Genomic DNA, 6,433 nt, shown 5'->3' with positions numbered 1-6,433 from the left:
TTATTATTATTACTATGATTGTTATTATTATTATTGTTATTACTATTGATATACTGTTTTTATTATCCTTAATATTAATATTTTTATTATTATTATTATTATTTATATTATTATTATTATTATTATTATTATTATTATTTTTATTATTATTATTATTATTATTATTATTATCATTATTATTAATAGTACTGTTAATAAAATTATTATTATTATTATTACTATTATAATCATCAGTGTTATTATTATTATTATTATTATTATTATTATTATTATTATTATTATTATTTTTTAATATTATCAGTTTTATTACTAATATTTTTGGTGTTATTGTTATTATTATATTTTTGTTATTAGTCCTTTTTTTAATATTATTATTAATATTGTTTTTAATATTATTATTATTATTATTATTATTATTATTATTTTTATTATTATTATTATTATTATTATTATTATTATTATTATTATTATTACTATTATTATTATTATTATTATTATTATTATTATTATTATTATTATTATTATTATTATTATTATTATTATTATTATTATTATTATTATAATTATTATTATTATTATTAGTAGTAGTATTATATTACTATTATTAGTACTGTTATTATTATTATTATTATTATTATTATTATTGTTATTATTATTATTATTATTTTTATTATTATTATTATTATTATTATTGTTGTGTGCACAAACTCTCGTTGTGCAGATTAATGAATTGCTAGGCTTGAGGCTGTAAAAGGCTAGCGCGATAAGAATTAACTCTCTCTTTACTTGTTTAAGATCTCTCTTGACACCATGTGCGCTTCTCACTTGCGCTCCGTTTGGAGCGTACGAATGATGACTGGTACAACCAGTAAATGAACTAACAAAGCGTGCAACATATTTACAACTACGAACAGTTATAATATAGTAACATAAGGAGTCTTTTATACGAGTTTCATATTAATACTTGTAGGTCTTGGTTGCAGTGTGAGTAGGTGTCTCACCACATTCCCCCCCTCTTGGAGAATCTAGATTTGCAGTTAATAATTGGAGTTCTCGTTAGTATCCTTGGTTGTGGTGTTCTGGGAGTTTATGTCCCGTTCGGGATCTGGTACGTCGGGGGTCCAGTCCATGGAGTCTGAGTGCTGTGCGTTTCGAGTAGGGGCAGAGTTGACGGAGGCGGTATGGAATGAGTCTTGTGAGTCTGAGGATAGTATGACTATATCTTGTCCGAAAGTAGTGCAGTTCGGGTTAATGCTTAGTGCGTCTTGTGGGGGCTGTCCTCGGAGGTGTCGACAAAATCGATGACAGTAGTGTTCTTGTGTTTTAGATCTTGTGTGGAGTCGTCCGTTGATGGGGATAATGAGATGTTGGCTATGGCTTTCTCTACGTTCAGCTTTTTGACTGTGGCTTCTGCTTTGGACTTTCGAATGTTTCGCATTGGAGGTGATTTCGCGATTGTTGACACGGTGCTCCGTTTGGGGGTGAGCATGAAGTCGGCTGCCGATGACGACGTGGCTATTATGAACGGTTTTGTGTGCCCTGGGGATCGTTCCTTGAACACGCGTGTCGTGGGTTTCTTGCTGAGTTCGTTGAAGTTGACTTGGTTCTGACTTAGTTGGAAGGCGTAGCTTTGTTTCAGGGCTGCGAGTTTAGCTTTCATTAATTTTGTGTTGGCTGTTCTCCTGGCTGCTGATACAGTTGCCTTCTTTCGTATGCATGATTGTTTACCCTTTTGTGCTTTCCCTGGGGATTTCTTGTTGAACTTTTTTCTTTCCTCCTGTTGTTCTTGTGAGGATCGGGGATACATTGAATGACGGACTTGGCATTGAGTTCGATGGATGTACATCGTCGATGGGTGTAGACGTCTCATGTTGTTGTGTCTTTGCTGTGGAACTCGTTTCTTCATAGTTGACCTTTCGCTTGCGGGGTTGTTGAATGTTGGGTTGTGCCGATTGCCTTGGGTTCTTCGAGTTGTCACCCATTTGGGATGTCTTCGACAGCTGTGCTTTTTCCGCCTTTTGGGGAGACAACAGTGGTGCATTGTCCGACTCCGAGGTGTCCGACGACTGGGATACTTCCGATTGGGATTCCTGGTGGTTCGGCTCGTCCTGTTGGTACTGTATGTCCAGGTTAATTTCCGAGTTGGTTTCCCTGTCCCAGATCGCGGCCGGCGTCAGGCTTGGGTTCTGGAGTAGTCGTTTGTCTTGGTCTAAGCATTGCTTGCAATTTTCTGCCCTGAGGGCTGGGTGTATCTGGGGAAACCAGATCAAATTCGCCAATCTGATCATTCCCACTTGGCCCGGGTGGGTTCTGTGTACGGCGTTGATGACCAGATTTTGGAGTTGGTGGGGAATAACTAGCTTGCCGTCGTACAACAGGCATCCTGATCGGGCTACGGCTAGGTCATTTCGAAGGTTGTAATAATATCTGGAGACTAGCTTTAGTTGGTCCCAATTGTGGTTTTTTACTAACCGAATAATGTTTTGTAGGTTTTTATCTTTGAGGGTAGCCTCGGCTAGGAATTCCTCGCCGAATACACGGGAGAGGTTGAGTCGATAATTCGGGGCCGTTTCGTTCTCAAACTCGAATAGAGGGGCATGTTTGTTTTCGTCTATTGGCTCTCGGCCTTGTCCTAAGTTCGAGGTTGGGGGTGTGTTGTCCGTTTGGGTTGCCACTGAGATTGGGGTGTTTTGAGTGGGGGAGTTATTGAGGTAGTTGTGCGACATTGTTGTTGTTTTTTGTCTTCTGGCTCGTTTTATGATTTCTCTGTCGAATGTATTTAGATTCGGTCTATTTCTTGTGACCACGTTTATTTTTCGACTGGATTGTAAGTAGTAATTGTTGGGATTAAAGAGTAATGGGGTTTTCTGTTTGTCTGGGAGGTTAGAAGAATTTGTGTTGGAGTAAATTTTGATGTTTTTGGGATCTTGAATGTTTTTGTGTATAGAACTTTGAAATTTTGAATTGGAATGTGAATTTGAATTAACTAGCGAGAAAGAGTGCGACTGTTTATGGCAAGAAAAATGGCGAAAAGCATTCGCTGTATTTTGATTTTGATTGCGCTGAGCGTTGTTAATTGCGTCATGTGATTTGTGTGCTAATCCGAATGGAGCGATCTGATTGGTTGAAATGTTGTGTTTACGTTCTTCATTCAAAAGTGTGAAAGTAAATTCTCTAATTCTGTTTATTACGAAGAGTTCATCATCTGGGCTTATTGGGGGGGGTTGGTGTGGATTTCTGCTTAGGTAATCAGTGAAGCCCATGTCTTTCCCCGGTATATGTTGGATTGAAAAAGTATATGGGAGTAGTTTGTCTACCCAGCGAATCAGTCGGCTTTGTCGTGATTTATTCGCCCGATTGGGTTTGAGTGCGGAAAATAGGGCTGTGTGGTCTGTTATTAGTTCGAATTTTGATCCTAGTAAGTAATATTTGAAATGGTTGGTTGCCCAAACTACTGATAGTAGTTCTAATTCGTTTGTACTATATTTCATTTCTGCCTCGTTTAAGAAACGGCTGGCGTAAGCTATGGGGAACCATCCCTCTGGGTATTGTTGTTCTAATACCGCTCCAAGTCCCGTGTGGCTTGCGTCACATTTCAGACGTGTTTTACGATGTTTATCGAAGTGTTTTTTCTCTGTAATTTTTGAGATTTCTGCCTTTATTTTGTCTAAGGCTTTTGTATGTAGTTCTTCCCAACGTATTTTGTTGTTTGTTATGTTTTCTTTTCTTAGCAGGGGTCTTATGGGGTTGAGTAGGTTGGCTAGGTTGGGTATAAATTTAATGAGTTGGTGTATTGAGCCCATAAGGGAACGAAGTTGTTTTAGTGTGTTAAGAGGTTTTAGGTTCATTATGGAGTCTGTCTTTTTTACTGTAGGGGAGATTCCCGATTGGGTAATTTTGTAGCCTAACCAGGTTATTGAGGATTTGGAAAATTTGCCTTTTTCTAATTTGATGGCTAGGTTTTCCTTGTCAAGTCTGGATAGGACCTTATATATATCGTGTTCGTGGTCAAGGGTGGAGCCTTTTGTTATGATTAGTATGTCATCTAAAAAGTTGAATTTGTTGTCGATGTTTTCGAGCGTTTTGTCCAGTGTTTTTTGGAATGTGGCAGGCATATCACTTAGACCGTAGAATCCGTTTACGAACTGATATGTGCCAGTTGATTTGCCCCCGAGTATGTTGAAGTTGCAATGTTTTCTAATTTCGGGGTGTAGTGGGATTTGGCTGTATGCGTATTTTAGATCAACTTTCGAGAATAGGAAATTGCCTTGTTTATTCTTATTGTCTGAGATGTATTTGGCGACTGAGTTCATTAGATTGTCGATGGATTGCATTTGATATTTATTTTTATCGATTGCATCATTCAGTAGTTTTGAGTCGAGTGCTAGTTTGATGGATTGGTCATGTTTCACTGTTATTACTACGGGGCTTATAAAGACCTGGTCGGAGCATTTTTCTAGTTTTATTATTTGGTTTGTGTTAAGTAAATGTTGTATCTCCTTCTCTACTTTTTCCGTTAAGTGGAGTGGAACCCTTCGGCCTTTGTGTTGGTACGGTGAGATGTCTTGTTTTAGCGTTGATTTAGCAATATGGTTTTTGGATTTTCCCAAACGGGAGCAGAGGTGTGGGAATTTCTTTATGATTTTTATTTCTAGTCTATCATCCAAATTAATGTTGTTAATATTTGTATCTTTATTTTGCGAGAGGGCGAATCCAAGTTTCCCCAATATATCTCGTCCCATCAAGTTCACAGTGTTTGCGTTGACCACCAGGATTTCGTTGTTTGTTGCTTCTCGGAGTCCCGATCGGAGGTTCATCTGTATTATTCCAGTTATAGGGATCTCTATGTTATTGAAGCATCTGTACTGGGTCTGGCTGTTGGTTGGTTTTTTCCATTTGGCTGATTTGCACATTTGTATTATCCTATTTGCTTCCGCTTTACAGATGAAGCTTCGAGGGCTGCCTGTGTCTGCGAGCCAGTTTGTCTCGAACGTGTCTGTGGATGTTTTGATCCAGATTTCATCTGAGATGTTTGGGGATAGTTTTTGTGGGTGTGCGTTGACAAAGTTTTTTGGATGTACGAGGTTTACAGTATTCCAGCTGTCGAATACTTCCTGGATGTAAAACGTGTTTTCAAGATCTAATGTTTCGTCCGTAGTTTCCGTTCGGGTATCCTGGAGTTGTTGTTCTTCCTGTTGTTGTTCATGCGTGGGTCTAATATTCCTGACTCGTCTAGTTTGTGGGAATGTTTGCTGGGGTGGGGTTGTTTGTGGCTTTATTTGTTGTGTTTGCCACATGAATTTTGCTGATTTGCATACTTTACTATAGTGTCCTATTTTTTTGCATAGGTTGCACTGGACTCTTTTTGCTGGGCACACTTGCAAGTGCTCGAAGAGAACTGTATTCCGCAGCGTCGGCAGGGATTTGGGTTGATTGCGGGTCTTTGAGTCTGCGGGTTCCGTGTGGGTGGTCGTGGTCTGGGTGTGAATGAGGTGTTCCTTGGGGTAAATGTAATATTGGATATTTGTTCCGATGCATATGGGGAGTATCGACTGAGTTGGGAGTTTATTGCTTTTTGATTTTCTTGGCCTCTTTCGCGGTTGATGGCGAATTGGAGGACTTGCTGTGCTGTTCGAGTTTCCATCAGGAGTTCTCTTTGTATGTCGGGGTTGGTCATGAAAGCTATAAAGAGGTCTTTGATGAGGTCCTCTTCAGCAGATCCTAGGCGGCACTTTGCGCCTAGGGCTTTTAGGCGACAATGGAAGCTTTCGAGTTTTTCGTTGGGCTTTTGTTTGCAGGTAAAAAGGAGGAAGCGATCATAGGTTATGTTGCGGGGTTGTGTGAAGGAGAGGGAGAGTTCATGTGCCAATTCGAATACTGTGATTCGTTCGATATTTGAGTGGGGGAATCGTTGTTGATATATTCGTTGGGCTTCTGTTCCTAAACTTAAGTATATTAAGTTGCGCACTTTCAGGTCCGCTTCGTCCCACGGTATTCCATCGACTGTTGGGCCTCTGAATGCGATCTGTTTGCAATCGTTGTCCCAGTCTACCTTTCGCTTGTTGTTTCGTAGGTCTCTCTCTCTCTCTGTGTTGTGCCTGTGTTTCGTTTTCAGTTGGGGGTTCGTATGTCGGTTCTATTGGGTAAGTCAAGTCTTTCGTGTCTGGTTTGTGTTTTAGTAGTGAGTCCACGTTTATAGAATTTTTGGCCATTATTGCCAACTTTAGTATAGCTGCCCATATGGGCCATTCCACTGGGGGTTCGACTCCGGTTTCCCAGAAGAATGGGATACCCACTGGGGATCTTGCTATTGTTACAGCAGCTGCTGATTGCGCCATGTTGTGTGCACAAACTCTCGTTGTGCAGATTAATGAATTGCTAGGCTTGAGGCTGTAAAAGGCTAGCGCGATAAGAATTAACTCTCTCTTTACTT

The 6,433-nt window shown here is 39.4% G+C and overlaps 1 protein-coding gene across 1 annotated transcript in view; it reads left to right on the top strand.

Moving 5' to 3' along the window:
- Nucleotides 1-6,433, top strand: part of LOC142341457 (exosome complex component RRP46-like) — a 360,653-nt gene that overhangs the window by 272,093 nt on the left and 82,127 nt on the right. The gene's annotated exons all lie outside the window — the stretch shown is intronic.

Source organism: Convolutriloba macropyga, chromosome 6, assembly GCF_964194025.1.
Source record: "Convolutriloba macropyga chromosome 6, txConMacr16.3, whole genome shotgun sequence".
Lineage (NCBI taxonomy): Eukaryota > Metazoa > Xenacoelomorpha > Acoela > Convolutidae > Convolutriloba > Convolutriloba macropyga.
Note: the sequence above shows the minus strand (reverse complement) of the source record. Positions and strands in the feature narration are given on the sequence as shown.